The following is a 26,385-nucleotide window of genomic DNA, read 5'->3' on the forward strand; positions in this document are numbered from 1 at the left end:
TTCCCTGCTCGCGGTTCACGCGGCATTGGTGAGGGCAACTGTGCTTTACAGCCTTCCTATTCTGCACAGGATATCAACAACTTCATTAAATACGCTTCGGTCCCTGTTTGCTCGAAGCCTTCGTCGATGCCTCGGAGTTCCCAGAATGGCTGAAACACGACAAGTACTGGCTGAAGCTGGTAAGCTCCCGCTTGAAGTTCTCCGTGAACGGGAAACGGCTCGGCACTACCTCCGTTTGCGTGCTCACATTCCCCGCCACCCGCTACTCAGGAAAATTCGATACCGCCCTGGAAGCGACTTCTATCGAGTAGCGCAGAGGACACGCCAGACTCTCACTGGCTTCATAACTAAGGACACTATACCGCCGGAAGCCCCCTGGTCTCTCCCGGTACCGCCCACGTTTGTACGCCTCCCAAACCTTCTGCAAAGAAGAGATCAGGTCCCCCCTCAAGTCCTCCGAGCCCATTTTCATGCTCTGGTAGACGAGAAGTTTTCTACGTTTACGGCAGCATATACTGATGGCGCATCCCGAAACAACAAGTCCGCCTCAGCCTTCGTCATTCCATCCGAAGGCGTCGTGCACGGAAGACGCCTTTCACATCCAACCTCCTCCACAGCTGCGGAACTCTATGCCATCCTTTTCTTTCTACAACACATCGCTGATTTTCCACCCCGGGAATGGGCAGTCTTTACAGACTCCAAATCTGCACTTCAAGCAATTGAAACTTCCGGCATACGAGGCCCATCCGCACCCCTAGTCACCGACGTGTTAATGGCTTACCACACTATCTACGCCGCAGGCCACAGGCTAGTTCTCCAGTGGGTTCCAGCCCATTGTGGTGTCGTGGGGAACGAGCAGGCCGACAGCGCCGCAGAAGCAGCACTCTCGTCTCGGAACCGGACCCGTATTGTTCTGCTCAGAGGAGACCGCCGTTCAATTCTGCGACGTCTAGTGACACCCCTGGCTTCCCGCCAACGGACAACCGACATTCTTCCCCCCTCTATGTTGAACAGAGTTGATCCCATGCTCGCTTTCCGCATGCCACGAAACACATCTCGTCAGGATGCTGCATTAATCCACCGCATGCGCCTCGATGTGGCCTTTACAGCTCAGTGGCGTTACCGCTTGAGACAAATTGATTCTCCCACCTGTTGCCACTGTGGTGCTCTTGAGGATCTGGAGCACATTCTTCTTCATTGCCCTCACTACGAACCTTCCCGAATGACACTCTCCGAGTCTCTTCGTCAGCTGGACTCTCGCCCTTTCTCCCTACCGAAATTGCTTGGTCCCTGGCCCAATCCAGCCCAGCAACGCTCTGCGCTCAAAGCTCTTCTGACATTTCTGGACACCATCGGACTTCGATCGTTATTGTAAAGGGGCTCGTTATTTTATTCCCCCCATTCCACCAAGCACTGGGGTAGAGTATCGCCTGTTGCGATGAAACTCCCCACTCTCCAAGGCCGAAAATAAAGTTGTTGTTGTCTCTGCCGTGATGTCAGGGATCGGCGTTACCTCCGGCCAGCGGGTAAAGCGGTCGATGCACGAGAGCAGGTAGCGGTAGCCTTTGGCCGGAGGAAGCGGGCCGACCAAGTCGATGTGGACCTGGTCGAAACGTGCATCTGGCGGAAGGAACCGCGATGGAGGAGAGATGGTGTGGCGGTAGATTTTGGACCGCTGGCAGGCCAGGCAGGCCCGCGCCCAGTCACGGACGTCGGCATTCATGCGAGGCCATATGTAGCGCTCTGCGACGATCTTTTGCGTGCCGCGCACGCCAGGGTGGGACAGCGAGTGGAGGGCGTTGAAAACATGCCGGCGGAAGGCCAGGGGAACGAAAGGGCGCGGGGTACCAGTAGAGGTGTCGCACCATAGACTTGCCGTCGAACCGGGGAGCGAGATCTCCCGAAAAGTAGTGGATGAGGCGGGGGAGGAACGAAGATTGGCGAGATCTTGATCAGCGTGTTGCGCCTGGGCGATGCCGTCCAAATCGACCGCGGGGGGCGGATGGAGAGCATTGACGTCCGGCCGCGAGAGTGCGTCGGCAGCGGCATTGTCTTCGCCTGCGACGTGTCGCACATCGGTCGTGAACTCCAAGAGGTAGCACATGTGGCGGGTTTCACGAGGCGAGTGGTTGAGGGAGGGCGATCGCAGGGCGAACATGAGAGGCTTGTGGTCGGTGTACAGCACAAACGGGCGGCCCTCGAGAAAATGGCGGTAGTGTCTGCATGCCAGGTAGGCGGCGAGGAGCTCACGCCCGAAGGTGCTGTAGCGTGTTTCTGCTGGCGAGAGGCGCTGGGAAAAGAAACCGAGAGGTTTCCAGTTGCCATCCTGACGCTGTTGCAAGACCGCGCCGACAGCAGCAGTGGAGGCGTCGACGAACAACGCTGTCTTGGCGTCAGGACGAGGATGGTGGAGCAGCACAGCATCTGCCAGGGCCTGCTTGACTTCTGCGAACGCGCGTTCTGCTGCCGGTGTCCACTCCAGAGGGGCAGCACGGGCCTCTTTGGGATGGTCAGCGCCGAGAGCTGCGTAGAGAGGCTGGAGCAAGGCAGCACAGCGAGGCACAAAACGTCGGTAGAAAGTCACGAGGCCAAGGAATGAACGAAGTCCTTTGCGAGAAGTGGGGGCAGGAAAGTCTCGGATGGCCTGGACCTTGGATGCGAGTGGCCGGATGCCTTGCGGGGTGATGGTGTGTCCCACGAAGGTAAGGGTGGTAACGCCAAACTCGCACTTCGCGGCATTGATGGAGACTCCGTAGTCCTCCAGGCGCGAGAACAGGGCGCGCAGATGGGCGCGATGAGCCTCCGGAGATGGACTTGCGACGAGGATGTCATCCATGTATGCGAATGCGAAGTCCAGGCCGCGGAGCACTTCGTTGATGAATCGTTGGAATGTCTGCGCAGCATTACGCAGGCCAAAGGGCATCCGCACGTATTCAAAGAGGCCAAAAGGGGTGGTTATAGCAGTCTTCGGGATGTCAGGGGGATGGACGGGAATTTGGTGATAGGCTTTGATGAGGTCTATCTTGGAGAAGATGGTCGCTCCGTCAAGATTCGCGGTGAAGTCCTGAATATGGGGAAGCGGGTATCTGTCCGGTACCGTGACGATGTTGAGTGCACGGTAGTCCCCACATGGGCGCCAATCACCAGGTGTTGCTTTGGGCACCATGTGGAGAGCGGAAGACCACGGGCTGGAGGAAGGCCGAATGATCCCCAGTTCGAGCATGTGCTCAAATTCCCTCTTGGCAATGACGAGGCGCTCTGGAGCCAGCCGTCTGGGGCGAGCGAAGACAGGGGGGCCCCGTGTCACGATGTGGTGAGTGACGCTGTGGCGAGGTGGGCAAGAGGCGTGCGATTGGCGCAGGACAGCGGGGAACTCCGTGACAATGTCGGCGAAAGCAGTGGGCAACGGTAGCCGAATGGTGGGACTAATGGCGGCTATATGCGCTGGGGCTCCATAAACGTGCAAAGAAGTAGTGTTGTCGACGAGGCGCTGGCGTCTAATATCCACAAGAAGGTCGAAATGGTGGAGGAAGTCGGCGCCAAGGATTGCGAAGGGGAGGTCGGCGATGGTAAAAACCCAACGAAATACTCTGCGCAGGCCGAGGTCAAGGGTGACAGAGCGTTGACCGTAAGTTGAGATGGTGGACTTGTTGACGGCCTGCAAAGCCAAGTCTGGTTGTCGGTGTCGTTTTTCTGCGGGGGTTGGTGGAACGACGCTCACGTCAGCCCCGGTATCCACCAGGAAGCGACAGCCGGACACGCGGTCCGTGATCCGGAAGAGCCGGCTGTTGTCGCCCCCAGCCATGCCAGCCGTTAATGGTTGGGGGGAGCGTTTCCCGGCCACGAGCAAGGGGCCTGGCAGTTCCTTGCGGCATCGCCGAATTTTCGATGATACCAGCAGAAGTGGTGCTGAGAGGGCGAAGGAGACCGTTGACGGGATGGCGAGCAGCGACGGCAAAACGGGCGCCGAGGGGAACGTGGTCGCTGCGGGGGAATGGCGTCCACCCGGTTCACCAGGGCCGCCACCGTAGTCTGGAGTTGCTGGAGCGACGTGCTGATGGCATTGATTGCAACGTCCACCGGTGGAGGGGAGGTGCGGGGGGCCAGGGCGGCAACGGCTCCTGGAGATGGAAGGCCAGCAAAATCCAGAATACGGTCCGCCATCTTCGCCAAGTCATCCAGGCGGGAATTTTCGCCGGCGGCCAGGATCATGCGGACATTGTGGGGCAAACGTTGTAGGAAGAGTTCGCGTAGTAGTGAGTCGTCCGTGGTAGGGTTGCCGGCGAGGTCGCGCATGCGGCGTAGGAGCTGGGTGGGCCGTCGATCGCCGAGCTCTTCCCTGTTCAGAAGCTGCTGCAATCGCCGCTCCTCCGAAGCAGATGTACGGCGAATTAACTCGTCCCGTAAGGTGTCGTAGGGCAACTCGGGGTGAGGGTGGATTATTAGGTCACGGACTTCCGCCGCAGCTTCGGGAGGAAGGTTTGCGATGGCATAGCCAAACCTTGAGGCTTGAGAAGTGACGCGGCGTCCGTCGAAGAGAACCTCCGCCTGCGCAAACCACAGCTGAGGGTCGGAGATGGAGAAAGGCGGCAGGCGGAGCGGTGCCACAGAAGCCTCAAGCGGTGGAAGTGGCGGTGGCCGGCTGGGAGGCGAAGAGCTGGTGGAGTGCTGGTCACCGTTCATGATGGTGGAACGCTAAGACATCACGTCCGGGTCACCAGTTGTAGAGCGAGAAATGAGGCGACCAGGCTCTACTGAGGTTGATGGGTTTAATGACGGTTAATGGCGATGAACCGAAAACGAAAGCTCGGGTCACGCGCAGTGCTGCGCGTAACCGATGGCGGTGCTGGTGATGATTATGACGCTGCTGCTACAAACCCTTTACTCGAGATACTGTGCTCGCTTCCTGTTACATTGCCACTGCCCAATGGATGCCCCTCACCTGTTTTTGCGTTCGCGGACGACATCTCTGTGGTCGTTTCTCGCGAGTGTTCCCTAGGGCCTGTCTTGAAGGCGTTTGAGGATTACGGAGCCGTTTCAGGGGCAAAACTGAATAGATCAAAATGTGCAAAAGCACTCACAAAAAAGCAAACTCACCTAGAGCGTGTTGTTATCTAGCTTGTAGGACTGTTATGTAAAGTTAGTGTCTGTCCAAAAGGGACTACCTCCATAGGTGGCTCTCCTGCTTGATGACAATACACAGTTATAGGTGACAGTGCGCATCGTTAGTCCGGCGCAAAGGTTACTCCCTATACACTTAGAAGGGCCCTTGATAACGCGATCCGCCATCCGATGCCCAGTTTCTTGAATGCGTGGACTGTAAAATGTTCGCCAGGGTAGTACCCTTTACCAGGGATCGGAACCGGAACTGAACCCGAACCGAAAACCGGAAAAAAACGTTATTTTCTGACGAACCCGAACCGAACCGAACCCGAACAATTTTTTTGCTTGTCCTGAGCCGAACCGGAACTGAACCGAAAAAAATTGATACGGTTACCGGTTCGGGAATCGGTTCAGAGGTGAATTAATTGTACTGCTGACCGACCTTTTTTTTGCTCACCTGAAACGGTTATCTCACACCTTTCTCTTACAATCGTGTACGGTGAGCGCAAGCTTGCTTGCATGTAGCAAAATTACTGCCCGTGGACCGGTTAAACCGAGGCCGAGAAAAGTAACTGTTCCAATCCCTGTAAATGCCCCGACCGCTGACAGATTTTTTTTGTCTGTGTATGTGCGGGGGTGGCGGGGGGGGGGGGTTCTCCCTGAGCCGAACCCGAACCGAACCGACATACCTGAACCGGTTCAAGCTGTTAATTTCGGTTCAGCGGAGCTAAACCCGAACCGAACCAATATGCCTGAACCCGAACTCGAACCGTACCGAAAAAAATACCGGTTCCGATCCCTGCCCTTTACAGTACTTAGAGTCACTAAATAAGCTGTGCCTCAGCGTGAGGCAAAGGGGCGAGTTCGAGTCGCCATGTTGTTTCCGTTGACCTCCAACCCCACCTCTACTTTCGCAGTAGAAATATAATATGAAGTTCGGCAGTGGAAGAAGACTACACTTTGAAGAACGCTTCATGGATGGCGCTTGAGGTCAAACGAAAATAACAGGGCGCCATTTTGCCTCAGTGTCGAAACTCTTAAGTGTAGCTTATTTAGTGACTCTAGGAGTACTCTTCCCGGGAAAATGTTTTTCGTAAAAAAATCCCCCAAGTCGTGGGGCAGTATCGCTTGCGGTACTGCTCCATGGGGATATTTTTTCTGAATCCCCCAAGACCAGAGGCACTAAATTGATGACAATTCACGTTGAGGTACCTCCTGCACCTACAGGGCCTGAAACCTCTTTATCCAGAAACCTCTTACTTCGACTAGTCGAAGGCCTTCGATCGTGTGCGGCACGGATACCTGTTTGCGATGCTTTCGGCTGACGTGTTTGCGGAAGCTTGTGTGCGCAGCATCCACGTATTGTTTAGGGCTGCTAGCGGCTTACTGAGTCCATTTTTATACGGCACCGCACAAACAAAAAGACGACACGACACACAGCACAGATTGACGAAGAAGATTTTTATTGGCAGACCAGCTTCTTAAATAACCTGAGCTAGCAACACCCTCTTCTGCAAGGTTACCCTATTACACTCTCCACGGGTAGGTGGAAGGCCCTGAATAGACTCGTGAAAGTAAAGAGCTTTGAAAAGACACATACCGCCCGCCTCTATTGCACTCGACTTTCAGTACATTGTGCTGCTTGGGCTCAAGTCTGTCTAAAGCAGAGCTCTATGTTAAACGTTTAAACGCCAAATCGTTTAAACGTTTTCTGGAGAAACGCGTTTTGTAACATGTTTCATAGATGAAACGTTTTTGTTAAAACACGTTGATACGTTTTATGTTAGATGTACGTTCAACAGCACGTATGCGTGTTTAAACGTTTCTCCAGGGTACGTTTAAACGTTTTCGTTCGCATAATGGTACAGCGGCACGTATACGTATATAAACGTTTTGCTAGGACTCGTTTAATCGTTTTCGTTTACATAATCATTTTTAATCGTTTTCTTTCCTCCTCTAAACACTACAGCTTACTTTCCGTGAAAGACAGTGCGGGTATCGTTAAAGTGACATGTTACTTTGTCCCGCTCATGTGTGACCGTCCTATATTTAATAAAAAACAGTCACAGCTCAGGGCGCATTTTATTCAGTTTGTTGGTGGTTAATAGAGCGCTGCTACAACCCCGTTCGTAGCGTACACCTAACTCCGCTCCGCGTGCACTCATGGCATTGGGATCGCTGACACTCCAAAAACGAGGTTTTGCCTCACCGACATCGTCCGACAGAATTACAATTCTGGGTGTTATCCTTTTCTCCATCCCAATTTGTTCATAACGGGAGGCGTACGGCTCTTTGCGGGAATTCGCGTCAGCGCATCATGCCACAAAAGTCGTGCTCATCCTTTTTTTTCCAACTCTGGCGCAAGAATGATATCATTCGGGACAGTGATTGGTTCTTAGCGCGTAATTGGCAAATGCTCTGGTTTTAGAGTGCAATGATGGGAACCAGTAGGAAGAAGCAGGTTACATGCTTCAGGCTAAAGTAGTCGCTCAATGTCACAATTTTCGGCGTTGGTCTTTTCACCAAAATACTACTCGCGTAAAGAATGTAAATACGGAATTTTTAGTATAAACTACCCAGATGATTCAAACGTCATCACCGACATTACGAGCTCGACGTGTTTAAAACTGTAGTGAAACACGTCGGCTTATAATAAAATCTCCGACGAAAATGAACACTGATAGGGCGGCTTAGAAGACAAATACGAACTGAAGTAATAAGATACTTATAAGACAGTGACAAACTGGCTGGTAATTACTGATGGGAACCATGGACGCGCCAGACACAACGGGGACAACTTCTTTCTCTGTCCCAGTAATGCGTAGCGCGTGCATGTTTCCCATTAATAAAGATAAGAAGTTGCTTAAATAGCTATTCGTTTCGGAAGGCGTTGCGTTTTGTATTAACAAGAGGCTTAAACGCTTCACCTTGACATACCGCTTCATTTTAACAAAGCGCTTAAACGTTTCACATTAACCACACGTTTAAACGTTTCGCATTACAAAAGGCTTAAACGTTTCGAAATAACAAAACGTTTAAACGTTTCGCATTAAACAAAACGTTTAAACGTTTCGTAAGGAAACTTTTTTCAGACTATACGTGAATCTAAACGGCGTATAAAAGTAGCACAGAAGTCATTTTTAACACCCAGTTTTCTTCCTATAAAACTGTTAAGTAGGCCAGTAAGATGCACCATGCGAAGTAATTTACACCACAGAGTCATAATTATCGCAGAAATTGAATTTCAAAAATACACCGCAAAAAGCGACCGTGCGCAACGGTGGTGAAGAGCAGTACCAGCCTGTGATCTGCCTGGAACCTCGCGCTAACGCTATAAGCAGAACGCTCGCTGATTGGCCTAGAGAAATGTTGTCTGCCACTCGGCTGTCGTCTGCTACTTGGCTGTTCGGGGATCTGATAAAGCCTTTCTCCTTGCTTGGTAATGCTTCGTTCAATTAACGCTTGGCATTAGCACAATCTGCCGGGATGTATGGAAAAGGCTTTGTGAATGTAAGTCAACGGTCTCACATTCTTGTGCGGTGCAGACTATTCTCAAGAGTTAAACTGCCTCCTCTATAGACATAAGTGCAATCTTCCTTTCTGAGAGGCCGTCAAGTTCAAGCGCCACGAAACAGTGCCATCCAGTCATATTGTTATTGCGAATATATTGTTTCCACTTTATCAGTATCAACGAGAACCTTCCCAGGTTTTATAATAATCCCGGATCTCCCAACGAGCGTGCCAACCAATCTGGAAATAATTAAAGTAAACTCCATTAGGATATTGGCGAAAGCCAAAGATTGTTGTTGAAAAAGAAACAGTTTCTTACGGATTCAAGAGTTTTGACAAATGGAGAAACATCGTGCGAGCTGCACCCGCTGCATGTCAAGCTATTGAGGCGGTTCGCTTGAATGCCAACAACGACACGTGAATTATGTGGTAAAAATTACACATTACTCTTACTGAGAAGCTCCCGCTCGAAAACTGGGCACACTATGTCTTACGAGCAATCTTACGAAGACGCTTGCAAGCAACATGAATGCAAACGGGCGCAACGTCGTCTGCTAGCGTTGAACATCTTCCGAAGCATTTGCGCAGTTTCTCCGCCAGGGGAACGAGCAGCAGCGCCCCTATAGGCGCTGCACACAGCCTATAGCACAGCCGCCATGTTAACGAAGCTCGAAATCCGTCTACTAAACAAGCAGGTGTTGCCGCTAGCAGCGCCCTGCGCACCTGCATTTCTTCTTCTTTTTTTAGCGTTAGCGCCGCGAAGCAACTGCGACTATGAGCGGCGTAAAGACGTGGACAGATAGAGAGACGACAACAGGAAGGAATGGGGGAAAAGGGGGTTAGTATGCGTCCTGCGCTCTAAAAACTGAGCTTCACCGCATAGCACGCTCTGCGCCAACCATTGCCAGGAATGATACGGTTTTCGCTTCTCATTGAAGGACAGAGGGAGGCGTACGCCTTTTTGTGTCAATTTGGATTTATGATAATTGACACAAAAGGACGTACTGCCTCGCTCTCTCCTCGAATCAGAAGCGACAAGCCTATCATTCGTGGCAATGGTTGGCGCAGAGCGTGCTATGCGGTGAAGCTTAGTTTTTAGAGTGTGGGCGGACTTCTAGGGGAACTGTACCGACATTCGTCTTGAAAGTCTCTGGAAATCCCCGGGGAATACGTTAGGAAGCACAGACGGTGCTTTGATTAAAATCACCTCCCAGTCACCTCCCAGTCTCGGCGTCGAAAGCGATCATCCTAACCACTATGCCACGGCATCTGGTCTCTGCACCTCCTGCCAGCGCTGTATGCACAACGGAAGTTTCCGCCAAAGTCTCGGGGGACGCTCACTTGAGAGGAAGCTGTTCGATACCTCCACCTGTCTACGAATTATTCAATGGGACCTCAATGAGGGTTACCGTCGTGAAACATTCGGTAGAGCAAGCAGCTGTAAGCACATTTGAAGGAGCACAAATTGCTCCTGCTTGCTCGTGCCACATAAACAGTGCTGGTTAACATCATATTTCAGGGTTGATTACCCTCATGTAACGACACATATGTCATACACACCTTGAAGCACACGTCAGAAATAGAGCTCGCGTGAAAGCCGTAATCTCGCTCCGATAATTCGTACCACTTGTCCTTCTGCCAGGGTCTGAATAGGTGACACATCACGTAAACAGTATAGGCCTCTGCAACGTATTATGCGTGTAAAGACATAATGTAATTCGTCTACTTAACGATGCTAGATGACATTATAATATGACACGAGAGCCCAAACTTACAAGCTTCGTCAACCCGTTACATGCCAGTTGTTCAGGCGCCATGTCGCCCAGTTCGCTCTTTGTCGTTCTGATCCTCGGCGGTTTTTGTGTCGGTGCTTCGGAGATTGGAGATTCGGGACTTTACCCCTGGCAAAGTTCGTAGCTTGGGCAGATACTCTCGCTCAATCTGGTACGTATCTCCAAAACGCTGTACCAGGATCTCGATGGCGTCGTCATAGTTGCTAGCAGTTGCCTGCAACCCACGGATGGCGGTTGCAGCTCGGCCTTTCAGCAAAGTGGTCAAGTACTGAAACTTCTCAGTCTTGTTGAGTCGCCGGTTGTCTTCCCCACGCCAGGCCTGGTATACTGACGGACGTCCTCTTCCCCGAAGGTTCTTGTGCGGAACGACTTTCAAAAACTCGCGGCCTCGTGCGTTTTCTTCAAGCAACGGGCCTAGCGGAGAGACCACTCTAGTGCACCTCTCACCTGCAGTGTGCTTCCGTCCCATCAGTACCGGTCATCCTGCCTCTACATCACTTTGAAGTCCTCAACTCCCCTTCCTCCCACTTTCTTTTCCTTTTTTTTGGCTATAGTCGCGACGATGCCCACTTGAGTGCGGCCAACAACGGCAAGCTACCTCGACACCCCCCTCATTTTTAAGAGTGTAGTCACACGGCAAACTTAATGCATTAAACGGAATGGCATTTACTTCACCTCCTAACCAACCATAATCCCGAATGACATCGTTCTCTCTACTGATTTGTTAAAAACAGGGGGCGTACGCCTTTTCTGTTACAATTATGTTCCGCATAATTGTCACAAAACAGGCGTACGCCTCCTGTTTTTCGACAAATCAGGGGAGAGAACGATGTCATTCGAGATGATGGTTGGCTAGGAGGTGAAGTAAATGCAATTCCGTTTAATGCATTAAGTTTGCCGTGTGACTAGGGAATTAGAATGGTGCAAGCGAGCCAGTGCAGTATACAGGGTGTCCCAGAAAACGTGTCATTGAATTATAATAAAAAAACTACGCCACCTAGAATCATGCGGTCAACAGCATTTGTTCTTATTAGGTTTTTGTAAAGTCCCTCGATCGCTCTTTGAGAAGTAGCGACAACCCTTGCGGCGCCGACAGGGAGCGTTCGTTGGTCGAAGGTGCTCACGTGGTAGTTTGCGCCACTTCCGCCGTGTCGCTTTGCTTCCGTCCGCCATGATCTTCCCAAGTTCGCTCCTCGCTCAGTTCGTGCGTTCGTGCTCTTTGCGCGTAGTTTTTGAAGGCCGAACTATCGCGTTGAATCGCCTATCATAACCGACTGAAAATGACTGGCTGCTGTGCCTTCGGGTGCAATAGTCGTCCTGAAACAGGACAGGCAATGTTTGCCGTTCCAATGGGGAAAAGCAGTAAAGAAGTAGCAAGGCGGAAGGCGTGGCTGCACAAGATTGGAGGAAAAAACTTCAAGCCAACGAAAAGCACAAGTGTCATAGTCTTCATCCTTGTGACTCAAGCCGCCGTCTCTACTTCTCTGCTGACGTTCCCCACGTGTTAAAGAATTCGAGAAACCATTTATCACACGGCCAACAGATATATACAGGGTGTCCCAGAAAACGTGTCATTGAATTATGATAAAAAAACTACACCACCTAGAGTCATGCGGTCAACAGCATTTGTTCTTATTAGGTTTTTGTCACCTCCTAATGTGAATGTCATGTACTCCAAGTTTAATGATGTAAATATTTGTGAACTGAACTCGGAAATTTGCCAAGTAAAGGTCACTTTTTTAACTCACCAATATGAAGAGCGTGCCAAATTCACTCAGAATCATGATAATTCACAGTGATATTCACGAGCTATCCCATCGGAAAAAATAGCCGAATATCATGCTTTTCTGAGCACCGGACCATAGCGCGCGATGGCTTTTTGAGCGCAATCGCTCTGAGTGCGACGAAAGGAGGTTCCGAAGCCAGCCCATAGAGTGATAGTAGAAAAAGTAACAGTTCCTAAAATTGGGAGAGGGAAAGCATTATCCCAGCGAAAGTCGGACGTGATAAGCCGTGCCTGTTAATTTGACTAAATTAGACACGCTCTTCACATTGGTGGGGTAAAAAAGTGACCTTTACTAGGCAAATTTCCGACTTAAGCTCGCAAAAATTTACATAATTAAACTAACGTTACACGACATTCACATGAGGAGGTGGCAGAAACCTAATAAGAACACCTATAGATGGTTAAGATTACCTATGAAGACAACCCGATTGTGACAACCTGACAAGAACAACCTGACATGACAACACGCGCTGAAAAAAAGAGCCGTTCCAATTAGTCAGCATGAGGCTTGCAGCTGTGTTAGCAGGAAATCCAAATTGTGTGTTTTTTCCCTTATACTTGAGGGTGGGAAAATTATAGTAGCCAGGCATAGGGACATTAGTGGGAAAAATTACGGTAAACCGAGGCATTACTTGGAACAGCTACCTCCTTACAAGACGCTGTGCAGAAAATGAAAAAAGTTTGGTGTAGTTGAGGTTGAAGTTTGTTTGATTCTGGAAAAAAAAAAAGAAACGAACGAAAAGGCTAAGTTGCAATTCCCTAGAAGATGCATTACAGAGAGTCACTACCCAGCAAACCATTAATATCCATGGGACATCCCTACAAGGTCGCGAACGTCCTAAATATCTCGACATCCATAGGATATCTATGGGATATCGCACAATTTCATTGCGTTTTGGGCTTACTCCAGTAAACAACAGATGTCCCTGGTATGTTGGAAGGATATCGCGCTCTGGATGTTTGAATGTCCCATGCCAAGCAGCCTGCAGATCCTAGGGATGTCTATGGGAGATCCAGGAAATATTTGTTTGTCCTTATAGAGACGGTAACCTGAATTAAAAACACAGTAGTTGATAGGAAGGGATGTCAGAAATGTTGTTGGGTGTACTGTGGGTTGATGCAGAAACACAGGAATTGCGAAGATACATCCTCCTCACCGTTACAAATGGTTTACGCCACGCTACCCCTAATGAACGTGTGTGTAACGATTTGTATTTCAGTATATGTTCCATCCAGCTCGCAAATAGAGGTTACTGCGGGTTTTTCCAAGTGAGGCGGGCAGGGTTCGGCACTTATGCTGGCGTGTCCCACGGTGTTGCTGTACTGTGATGAATCCTGTTAGGCTAAGGTAATGTTTTTGTTCCCAATAGTATCAAATGGGTTAAAACACACAATAAATATTATTTGCTGGAACACAGTTGCAGTGGTCTCTACGCACTCTACGAACACTAAATATCTGATGCTCAAAATTGTTAAAAGTAAAATATGTACGATATTCGTACTCTCCTGTATATATCCAAATATCCGTGACGGACGTCGCAGGGACTTTCAGTGGATCTACAAACATGGCAGAAATGCTAGTCGCAGGGATATCTCATGGATGTAAAACGGATCTGTGGCAAACTCCACTGGATATCCAAACGTCCCGGGCGAGATATCTTACGGATATTTGCTGGATGTATCTGGTTTGCTGGGTATCGGTCTTGCTTGTGCAGATGTTTTGTCTTTTTATCTTCCTAACAAGCAAACGGAGTCGTGCAGGACTGGCAAACAGCACTTTCGAGAAATAGATGAGAAGTCTTCCTTCGAAGACGTTTTCGTTTGGTTTTCATTCAAGCGTTTCACTGCACAGCCAAATGGTTCTTCGTCATGCTGTAACACTAAGCGGCATGCTCCTACTTCTGATTTGGGAGTTCAAAAACAAGTCAAGGACGGTTAGCATTCAAAACGCACGCACATACACAAAATTTCGGTCTGCTGAAGTGAAATTAGCAGGCGGCTAGCAAGACAATGTGTCAGCGAACCGAACCGGCGTCGATACCTGGGAAGAACATGGCGGGCGGAGGAGTGAAAGGGAGAAAAATAAAGAGGGCGAGGGAAGGGTTGTCGCTACTTCCCAAAGAGCGATCGAGGGACTTTAGGTTTTTGCCACCTTCTAATGTGAATGTCATGTACTCCAAGTTTAATTATGTAAATATTTGCGAACTGAACTCGGAAATTTGCCAAGGAAAGGTCACTTTTTTACCCCACCAATATGAAGAGCGTGCCGAATTCACACAAATTCATGATAATTCACAGTGATATTCACGAGCTATCCCATCGGAAAAAATAGCCGAATATCATGCTTTTCGGAGCACCGGACCATAGCGCGCGATGACTTTTTGAGCGCAATCGCTCTCAGTGCGACGAAAGGAGGTTCCGAAGTCAGCCCACAGAGTGATAGTAGAAAAAGTAACAGTTCCTAAAATTGGGAGAGGGAGAGCATTATCCCAGCGAAAGTCGGACGTGATAAGCCGTGCCTGTTTTATCTCTTTCTGCGATGTCGGGGAGGGCTGGGTTTCCAACCTCCTGTCGCCGGGCTGACAAAGATTGCGCTGAAAAATTCATCGTGCGCTATTCTGTGCGAGCTCCGTAGAGCATGATGTTCGGCTGTTTTTTTTCGATGGAATAGCTCCTGAATATCCCTGTCAATAATCATTAATTTGACTAAATTAGACACGCTCTTCACATTGGTGGGGTAAAAAAGTGACCTTTACTATGCAAATTTCCGACTTAAGCTCGCAAAAATTTACATAATTAAACTTACGTTACACGACGTTCACATGAGGAGGTGTCAAAAACCCAGTTAGAACAAATGCCATGGACCGCATGAGTCTAGGTGGTGTAGTTTTTTTATTATAATTCAATGACACGTTTTCTAGGACACCCTGTAGAAAGAGGTTACATTTCCTTGAGTTTGAGGAATATAGAATACTCCTCGTGCTCCTTCGTGCTTCTCAATCTCAAGGAAATGTTACCTCTTTCTACGGTGTAGACGTCCAACCTGCGTGTTTCATTGCAGTCATTACTCTGCTTATGTTATAGGTGGTCGCGGGTATCAACTACAGGCTGACATTTCTTGCTCAAGTATGCGATAAATGGGAGCCATGTCCTCGAAATGCTAAGATGGTAAGTGTGTCTCTCGTGTTCTCGAGATAAGGAAAGGCTGCTCCTTTGGAAAATATATCAAATGCGGCACCTTTTATAGTACCATTACTAAATCTCACTGAATTTTTTTGGCTAAACCCTTTTTTGCAGTTATGTAGCGTATGTGTACTGTAAAGCCGTAGAACTAACAAAATTGATCTACTCGACACTCTTGAGCCCCCAGTACTCTTACATTATAGTGAACTACAACATAGCAGTGTAACGACTGCGACTGTCCGCGTGACTATCGCTGCGTCGACAGACAGCGGCGGCGCTGCAATCGACGACTATGGAGACGCTTTAGAGTTAATGAGGAGGAAGCGCAGAACAAGAATACAATTGTTGCTGTAATTACAGTTAACTAATTGTTCTCAAAAGAAGAGAGGAAAACAAAAATCAGAATCAATTCTGCAAAAAAAAGTTGAGTGTGCAATTGCTCGCCAAGTACGGTGACAAAACTACGTTGAATGGGCATAACAGTGTAAAAAAGTTAGCAACGTAGCCATCATGAGGAACAAGCATTTCAGCGTTCCGTGAAATCATTTATTGGTGCGGTGGATTGCTACTGTGATGGTTATACAATTTCAGCGTATTCAGAACATAGCCTCGCCAACACGTGGTGACTGCCAGGTCAAAATCTTGAAAAGTCGCCAACGCCCCATGAGAAAATAGTCAAAAGTAGCGAATTCTGTAACCAGTGGTGTGCATGCGTCATATATTGAATATAGTACTCTTTAACCAGCGCTAAAACGCCAGCACACAAATGAAACAGCCGGAAGTACATATCGTACCGACTGAGAAAAGGTCGGTCGTCAAGGGAAACAAGTGGTGCGCGATGAAAACAACTCCAATCTACGTGCTGAGGAATTTCGAATGTAGCAGCGAAGAAGTATTCGCAAAACTAGCCACAAAATAGGCAAGTCAGCATTGGCCAATTTTTAGCGTCGCGACAGTCAACCAATATGGCAACCCTGGTGGAACGATCACGTGACCCCTACAAGGCCACGGACAGACATATACACGCCCGTGAGCTCCATCAAACTGTCGCTCTAAAAACGTCGCCTGTGGGTGGGAATGGAGGGAAGGCTTCGCTTTATCTCACGATTTGTCCTTATCCGTGCCTTTTGTGGTTGTTGGCACTCTGCATAGTGATTGTACGGTATCATCTCGCGGTGATGATATAGGGCACCTATTATGGTACCTACATACATACATACATCCCCTACGTCCACTGAATTTAACGGAGTAGTAGCTAGTAGCGGAGGGGTAGTAGCTGTTTTGTTTTGCCTTCGCTGACGATGTCGTTATGCAATTACTCTTTCAATTCGAGTCTATTTGCTCGGGCGTACCTTTCGGTAATTACATTCAAAGGTGCACTTAGGGCTCAAAACCAATGCAAGACAGTAAAAACAAAGAAACGCGCTCTCACATGCTTCCAGTACTATGCAGAACACCTACTGAACAAAAACTACGTTACACGCGCACATCACCGAATCTGTAATGGAAGATGTTGGCTACATGCCGGCTACGTAGCCATCAAGAACAGTAGGGCCCGTGTTCACCAACGCCGACTAACATTTGAACCGAGATCAATGGTCCCATAACTTGAATTTAAAGGGACTGTCGCATCCGGAACCGTGGTTACGAATCCAATACCAATGTGTTCGGTACACTACCACGAGCTATTTGCCAAATTTTCTCCTTCCAAAACGGACCGGGTGATGAGGAATCGAATTTAAAAGATCCGGTTTCGTTTTGATCCTCGAAAGCGCCAGCGCCAACAACATCGCGTGACGCAAGGTCGAATCTGGCTAATCCGCCGTGAAGGACGCTGTCGTCTGCCGCCAAGTCTGGGGCTGCTTTGTTTTTTTCCGGCACGTCGCCCGTATTCACATGTGACACTTTCTAGTGACTCGGATACTATCGCTACGCTTGCATCCTTCGCGTGGGATGTCGTTTGGAAACCGACGCAGCGTTCCCGACTCCAGGAAAACTTCCTTCGAAAACCTCGATGTTTGATTTCGCACGTCAAGGATACAGCTACAGCCAGACCACAGACGAAGCGAAAGTTGGAAGCAGCTACATCACTAGCGGCTATCCAGATGAAGCAAGGAGTGTTCATGCTGTCCGTGTATGCTCCTCGCGTTTCACCGATAATGTGTACCTGGATGAGAACATCATGGAAGTGCAACTTGGATTGACACAAAAAAGGAGCGAATTGAAACTTGACGCCGTTCCGACAGTGTTCCACGAACAAAGCGAGCCAGCAACTTCGACAGTAAGTCACAATGTCTATGTTGTTTCCCAATCGGGTCTGTCACTCTTGCGCGTGAGTAACTTAGCAGCAAAAGACGAAATCGGTACAACGTAAGGTATCCCCTAACCTATGATTAATAACTAGATAAATAAAATACAATAAACAAGTTCAAGTGATGTCATTCATATGAACGTGATTGACTTTTCTCGTTGTCGGACGCGTTATCATGAAACTTTCACTGTTACTGAACCTGTGACTTTTGTGGAATGTGGTAGACATGATTGGTTTTCATGTGTATTACAGCTGCAGGCAGTTCGACAGGGTCAAGCGCAAGTGGTACGTATATTACTTAAATACATATAATGTGTTTACAATTTTTGGACACAGAACAATTCGCAAACTATGAACCCCGATCACTAAAAGGAAGAACTGACGCTGTTTGTGTGCTGGTGTTAGAAACAGGCACTATACAAACAGTACCTCTGTCCGTAACATAAGCGCCATAACCCACTTCCCAGTTACCTTTTATCTCTCTGTTTGTGAACTGTTTGTGTGCTGTAGGGCGGCGGTTTTTGTGGTTGTCGTAGCCAACTTGAGATGCACTTTTGACGTTCTGTGTTATAGAAGGACCAGGTGCTGCTGATCAAGTCCCATCCATCCATGAAACGGCATCAAACAATGTACGTGTGTGCACGGCAATTTTGCTGAGAGACCTGGTTTTTACACTAATGCCTTTACGACGCCTCTGACAAATTAGGATCTTCCAGAAAAGTGCTTTCTTCATCCAAGTTCAAGAAGTAAAGAGAATGGCTTCATGGCTTCTACTGACATCTCACAGCTACATGCCAAGACAAAATAACTTGACAGCAGGAAATGAAAAGAAAAAAAAAAGGTCCGTTTCAGGTCCACCCAAATCTTTGTGCAGACAACGCTATTTTGAGATGATGAATGATGCTGATGCAGCGTTGAGATTAAGCCCTTGTTTCCTTTTTTGCAATGCTATACATTACTGCTGGTTAAATGTAAAATGATGCACCTACCTCCAGACATTAAAGGGGCTACCAGAGATGTAGTGTCAATTCAACAGAAAACCTGCATGTTCTACGAGGCACTGTCACATAAGCATTGGCCAAATTTGCTGTACTGTGAGCTTTGATAGGATATGCCGTAGATAGTAAGAGGCCTCTTACTGTAAAAGGGAGGTGCATTAATCGAGTAGTGGGGTCTGAGGCATGAGGGCCATTTCAGGATGTACTAACCCTTCTAAAATTTTACACTTGGTTATGCCCAGAGATCGATCCAGATCCCCCCCAACACCCCGAGTTTTTTTCCTGTGTACCACTGTTATAATGAAACCGTCCAATTTACTGTCCAATCGTCCCGTTTTCATTGCAATACTACTTACAAAACTGTTTATTTTATTTTTTATTTTTGTGAGTCCCCGCTTCAGATCCCAAGGGACATTGCCAGTGTGGTGCACGCTGATAACTGTCTGTGCATAGCAAATAATAAATATCTGTGCGTGAAGAGTTGGATGTGGACTTGTGCAATTGCTCTTGAGTGGACAACACTCAGTCAACACAAAGATTTATTCACATTTGCGTAACTTATTGCCTGTCATTATAATAATTATTATAATACATAGACAAGAGGTAATGCTCTGCCAAGGATCTCTGAAGTTAGTCTTGAAAGCTGTTTTCAAGACAGTGGTGCTAAAAAATTGGATCAATGGCAGGTATCAAAATTTGTTTTGCTGTATCAAGGCAGAACAATCTTCCGTGGGAATGGCAAATTTTGGACATTCCCAGACAGATGTATCACTTACTATGATAATGAGGTGTAACTGTGCCATTAGTGAGTTATGAAACGTTACCTGAAATTATTTGACGTGTTATATCCCTCACATGCTATAATACTGCCAACGATAAGAAGCATTACACTATCATTAAAAGTATAACTGTCACTTATGGCCAGGTAGTTTATTGCTCCTGCCTATTCCTTTGCACTTCTCGGGATTACTGTGGTAACGCAGATTCTGTTTCACACTTCTCAATTGGAAACTATGCAAGTCTATTATGGTGTAGGTGTGAACAGGAAATGAGGCACACTAAAGATGATAGTCCTGATAGGACCAGGATGGAAAAACGTTGGCGAATCATGCGGACGACACACCCAGGTATCTGTCGTCTGTTTTTCGGTCCAAGGAATCTCCAAACTCAGCTTGTAAACACACAATAAGCAGTGAACCTGACGTAGCTGTAAAAAGAAAGGACACTTTCCTAAACACGTAGCATAGTAATTTCCTGACAATCATTCTAATTCTAACCCGGCCCTTGAGTTGCACAGCTGGTTAGAGCCTTCGTAACTTTCATGGGGCATTCGTCGTGTGTGCAAACAACGACGACAACTACGAAAACAAGGATTGCTCGACGTGCCTATCTATCGTGGGCACAGTAGGCGAAGACTGTGATCGTCGCTGCAATACTGCGGTAGATACACCACTAGAAGTTCTGGCCGATGACAGGGAGCTGGGAACAAAGTGTGATGCGTGCGTGTGGTGCGTGCCGTCATTGCACAACTCTACCACTTCACCAGCACTGCAGCATATAGGTACTCATCCAGTTCCTGAGGAACACAGACGCCGCACAAACACTTGGATTGTTTCCTGCGTCGTAGTGTGAATGTCACGGGATTAAGTATTGAGCACTCCGATCATGAACGTACCTAAAGCAGTGGTCCTGAGGCTCGTTCTGTTGCGCTAACGCAGCTGCGGCACGTACATCACCAGCGACTTGCAGAATAAGCGGATCCGTCGAATATGGGCCGTCATCAAACATGTATATTCGTCACGGGAGCTATTACTAAAGGCATTTGAACAGCACGATTCGCCACTTCCGCGTTCCGAGTCCGCCATCTCCGTATGTGCCTTCGCCTTCGTCTCCCTGACCTTGCTCATGCAAGCTGCAAGCCGCGGGGACTCCTCTGGCTCGCCGCGTTCTTATTGGTCAGATTCCATGTGACGTTGCTAAAGATTCTCAGCAGGGAGTTCCGCTTGACGCCCGCTTCCGTCGTCTGCTGTAGCGCCGCTTACACACGAATTATGCGAAAAGTATTCCGCCGATCGGAACGGGACTTTCGGAGTCATCGTCAGTGAAGGACGGGGAATCTCATTTCACTGTGGTTTCGGAATCGATCTGTGGTCGATGCGACTGTCCCTTTAACGCTTATGACTGCGCTTCACTGAAAGGAGTTATTGTTACCGAAGCATTCGTCACGTCACCAACTAACATTTGCAGAAAAGCATAATTGACTATTACCTTTAAGTTTTAGTCACCCTTGATCTCTGTTCCAAGTCATAGATCCAGAAGTTACCTGTCAAAAAGAACTCGTTACAAGTTAAGTTACCATGTGGAAAATGTAACTAGGTTAATAACGAAGTTCTTCAGCCTGAAATGTAACTCGCAGCTACAGAGTTAATTAAAAAAAGAACGAGTTACTTCAGAGTTACTTCGAAGTTACTTCGGACACAAAATAGCACTACACAGGTGCAGCGTGCGTGAGCAGTTGAGTAAGACGTTGAGTTGCCTGCGGATGAGTGCAACACGCTTAAATCGTTTTCGTTTATGTTCAAGAATTGGAACGATTTGAATCTTACTCCCTGTGGGCGCACAATGATGCAGCTCCATTTCAGTGGCAGTGGTTCTTACTTACTGTCACTGATTGAATATCACCCTTTATGGCATAAAATGCCATGAAAGAACGGGACAGATAGCAAGAAAACGTGTGGACGTGAGTGAAATGCGAATTAAAAGTAACTTGGAACTTCGCATAAGTTACTTTGGCAAAGTTACCTGAAAAAGAAACTGGTTCCTCTGAAAGTTACCACAGCCCCAAAGTAACGAGTTAAGTTACAACTTAGCAAAGAAAGGAATGTAGTTACAGTAACGAAGTACCTCAAACTCTATTCAAAGTTAACCAGCGTTGATAGAAACCGGGCCTAAGTCAGTCGGGAACATATATCACTGTTGCTTGACGAATTTGGGATTATGCCGTGCCACACGTCGCCCTGAGCCATTTTACCGCAATTATGCTTGTCGTTTGAAAGTACACGGCGCTCCCTGATACCTTTGCAACCTATTTGTATGGGTCTACAAGCAGCACTCTCTTAAACAATGGCTTCAACATAATCTGCCTGTCTGCTGCTCAAGTATGCAGCAGACAGGTGTCCCAGTCTATCTAAAGAGAAGCAGATGTGTTCCTTAATATTAACCGATCGCACTGCTTAATGTCTATCTGCGTATTATATTCCCTAACATCAACTTTCTGTCTCTTTCTATTTCTCTCCAACCAGCCTTCTCGAGCCAAATGCGTGGCAGTCGTCTACGAGGTGCCCTGGCTGCACTCACGAACATTAACGTCGTTCGACTGCAAAAGCCTCTAGCCTGCCTCTCAAGAAATAATAAAGGTATAAGTTGTCCTTGGATGTGTACCATAGGTGTCTCTTCTGACTGGAGTTGGGCATTCAACGTATACGGATACACTGAACATCTTGCAGGAATTTCACACTCCAAAGACCACACATGCATCACAATTTTATTTACGTATTTATTTATTCCGTGTTAGCGCACCGCAGAGCAAGCACAGGCTCGTTCTCCAATGGGTTCCAGCCCATCGCAGTGTCGAAGGCAATGAGCAGGCTGACAGCACCGCCGAAGCAGCTCTCTCGTCTCGGAGACGGACGCGTATTGCGCCACTGAGGGGAGATCGTCGGTCCGTACTTTTGGCACCTCGTGGCTCCTCTGGCTACCCGCCGACGGACCGCTAACATTCAACCATTCGCAATGCTGAGTAGAATTGATCAAGCGTTCGCTTTCCGCATGCCTGCACATATCTCTGGCCAAGTTGCCGCAGTAGTTCATCGAATGCGCCTCGACGTGGCCTTCACAGAACAGTGGCGCTACCACTTAAAACAAGTTGCCTCTCCCCACTGCAGCCACGGTGGTGCTATTGAAGATCTAGAGCACGTTCTTCTCCATTGCCCACACTACCACCCTTCCCGAACCGTACTCTCCGCATCCCTCAACTAGCTAGACTCCAGCCCTCTCTCTCACAAAATTTGTTGGTCCCTGTCCACATCCAGCACACCAACGCTCTGCCCTCAAGGGTCTCTTCACCTTTCTGGACACCACAGGACTTCGATCCTGGTTGTCAAGGGGCTCATTATTTCATTTGCCGCATCACCACCAGCAATGGGGTAGAGTATCGCACCCGGCGATGAAACTCACCAGCCACCATCCCGTAATAAAGTTGTTGTTGTTGTTGTACGAAAACAATCTTTGTGCGTGAACAGATAATCGTATGAGAGAACCATGCATTGTTCAAATTCTCTGGCGTGGACAGCGGCTGTGGGCATCGACAGGACTAGGACTGGCATAACTAGCGCCGAAAAGAAGGTGAGGGTGTGGAGGGAGCAGCAGCGGTGTTGTCAAAACCACAAGTATCTTGTTCTCTACATATACAACCAAGGGGTCCTGCTGCAAAATTTATCATTCTCTACAGTTAGTAAAATTTTTGCGTACTTTGTCCGTCTCCTACCATAAGCACGACGTGGAGGAAAAGGTTGGTGTTCTTCCTCAATACTTCTCCTTCATAACGGGTGCATCATTAATACAAAAACGCACTTTTTTTTTCGATACGGGCGACTAGACGTACCGCGGTCCAGATACCTCTATCCCTTGTTACGTCATTCCAAGAATTGTAGCACCCAACCAGACGCCAACACGGAGGTACACATAACGCCGTCTGCTCAAGTCTGTTGGAGAGCAGCGTAAAAACAGCGAGAAAAAGTGACGAACTTACGCGGATTGGTAATATGACCTAAAATGCTGGACAAAAAATGTGGGATCGTGCACGATGTGGTGCAATTCACTTTCTTTCCGTCTCAAACACCCTTTTAATTGGGGGATGAAGCTTTCGTATCGTTGAGGCGATGAGGCCAAGTGAGCGATCAGTTTTTGGCAGTGATGTAATCAAATTGTTTATTCCACGTTAGGTTAGCAGAAGGATAAACTCCGAAGTACGTATAGGAATCTGCAGGTGAGAGGGGTGCGTTATTTATTGAGTAGGGCTACGAAGGAATACAAGAGATCCGGTGTCGAGAAACTGAAACGATGTTACATTTGTCAATGTTTAGCGGCAGACCCCATTTACTGCATCATTTTCCTATCATAGTGAGGTCTTGCTGCAGGATGGACTGGTCATATGGGGTGGTAATTTTGCGGTACAGGACACAGCCGTCTGCGAATAACCTAACAGCACAGGTTATATCTGCGGGTAGGTCGTTAATGTAAATTAAGAATAGGAGGCGGCCTAGAACACTGTCTTGCGGTATACCAGGTAAAACTGGTTCATTGGGTGAGGAATGGTTATTACAACTGACAAAAAAAGTGCGGTTTGTTAAAAATCCACGTATCCAGTGAAGCATGTAGTGGTCCGTGTTTAGTAGTGATAGCTTTAGTAGTGACAAAATCGAGAAAAATTTCACCGGTCTGGGAGTTAGTATCAGCATTTAGAAGTTGGTCGTGCACAGAACAAGCAAGTTGCGTTTCGCATGAATAGTGCTTCCTAAAGCCATGTTGTAGAGGGTAAAAGAAGTTATTAGATTAGACGCTTTTTCTTACTCAGCAGGGCTTTTAATCGTTTGGAAAACCAAGGGTTATGTTAGAATAATTTAATCCGTACTTTTTGAATCCGTACTTAGTGGATTTAGAGAGTCACGGAAGAACCACCAATTTTCTTCCAACGAGCGTGCTGCGTAGGTGGTGGAAAAGTTGTCATAAAGCGAGTACAAAACTTCGTTATCGGCTTGGAAATCAGCCCGGTTATATGCATATATAAGCTTGCTAGTGTGATGTCGTGTTGCTGCACTTGCTGACGATATATCAAACAAGATGTTTTTGCGGTCACTAATACCGTCTGTCGCGTGAAAAGACATGAGGTGTTCAGGATGCGTAGTCAGTACGAGGTCAAGGGTGGTTCCGGTGATGGCGGTTACCCTTGTTGGGTGTAGGACAGCCTGGGTAGGGTTAAACGTTAAGCATGAGTCGATGAATTGAGCTTCTTGCGAAGATGACGTCGTTGTAAGGTTGGTGGTGTCCCAATTAGTCGCAGGGTAGTTGAAGTGTCCCATAAGGAAGATTCCACTGGTGCGATATTTAGTCGTTATTTCTGCTAAGTACGTCATTATTAGATTCAGGGAAAAGGAACCGTCATTAAGGTTAGGTAGTCTATAAGAATCTCCAAATACACTTGGAGGAAGGGCTTGTGATAAGGTAACCCATACAATTGCCAGCGTACATGTGGTGCTAATGAGAGAATGATAGAGACAGCTTTTTACAGCTATTAGGACGACGCCACCTCTTCTAGAGTGTCTGTCCTTCCTGGAAGATTGTGAAATCGGGAAGAAAAGGCGACAGTTCTTTGTTCGAGATCGAAGCACACAACCAGGCCTCGGTTAGTACAACAATATCTGAGGAGCTGGAGTGGATAAACGCTCTGTGCTCGTCGAGCTTGGACATGATGCTACGAATGCTGGTAAACATGATGGATAAACATGGTACATATATCCTGAATGTGACTGGTAAGTACGTGAAGGTAGCTATGGTAGAGACTCCCGAACGCTATTCGACTTTGGGTCGAAGTACTATATCTTACAGTGATGGCCAGTAGTTAAACTACTAGTTAAACTACCTGACTGTAGTTAAAAAGTAGTTATCAACTACTTGCAGAAATGTAGTGGCAACTACTTGTTAACTAGTTATATCAAGTAGTTAACTACAGTAGTTAGGTTACTGCAGGCGCGAACTTTTGCCGCAAGCTTTAGCCGCGGCATGATTGTGCTTCCGACTTGAGCTTACCTTGAGCTACTTGTTTAATGAGAACGGAGGTGCAGAGGAATTGTGCCGTGCATGTGTACCAAATCTTCACTTTTATCACGTCTTGTGATTCATATTTAGGTGTCCAATAACACTATAGAAGGGAATTATTGTTGGTGGACAACGTTAAGTAGCTATAGATGTAGTTAAACTACTCCACCCTGAAGTAGTTATTAGTTATAATTAAGCTACTGTAGAAGTAGTTAGTGGCCATCACTGATATTTTACGCCCTATATGAAGACTATCGTGGCGAAGCTTAAAAGCATCGTGCTGCGTTTCGGCAAATTCCACAAGTCTGCGGCGCGCAAAACGCGTGGCCGCGGAAAAGCCACACTGCGATACTTACGTCTGACCCTTTGAGCTTATGACCTGAGATCAACACATTTCCTTTTAGTTTGAATGAGCAGAACTTTGCTACAATGGGTCTAGGCCTTCCACTGCCAAATCTACCTATACGATGCACCCGTTCAAAGTCAGAAGGCGAGCAATGAATGCAGAGCTTAGAGTGACACAGTCCAATTACTTTTGATTCGCTTTCGCTTCCCGCTTCAGTAGCAGAATCGAGCAGACCGTAAAACACAGTATTTTACGTGCGCGACCTGTCTTCAAGGCCATTCACGCGTTTTTTTCAACGAAGAAATTTTTGGGTGGAAGTTGTTCGGTTGGATAATCGAATACCTCTAAGGTTGGTTCCAATATTTTACATAAAACTTGTTTGTACGTTTTTTTATTGCAGTTAGTTCGCCCTCGACGGTGCTTAGCTTAGTTGTAAGAACATCGATGACATTGTGTGTGATTCGCTTATTTGTCTGAGG

General features: G+C 47.7%; 2 long non-coding RNA genes across 2 annotated transcripts; both read left to right on the top strand.

Annotated features, from left to right (window-relative positions):
• Positions 1-15,152: 15,152 nt before the first annotated feature.
• LOC135375907 (uncharacterized) lies at positions 15,153-22,124 on the top strand. Its single transcript, XR_010417431.1, has 2 exons — positions 15,153-15,360; positions 21,987-22,124. It is a non-coding gene; the product is annotated as an uncharacterized LOC135375907 (long non-coding RNA).
• LOC135375902 (uncharacterized) lies at positions 17,570-18,394 on the top strand. The gene is made up of 3 exons (XR_010417428.1): positions 17,570-17,656; positions 17,939-17,971; positions 18,260-18,394. It is a non-coding gene; the product is annotated as an uncharacterized LOC135375902 (long non-coding RNA).
• Positions 22,125-26,385: the final 4,261 nt, after the last annotated feature.

Source organism: Ornithodoros turicata, chromosome 1 (assembly GCF_037126465.1).
Source record: "Ornithodoros turicata isolate Travis chromosome 1, ASM3712646v1, whole genome shotgun sequence".
NCBI lineage: Eukaryota > Metazoa > Arthropoda > Arachnida > Ixodida > Argasidae > Ornithodoros > Ornithodoros turicata.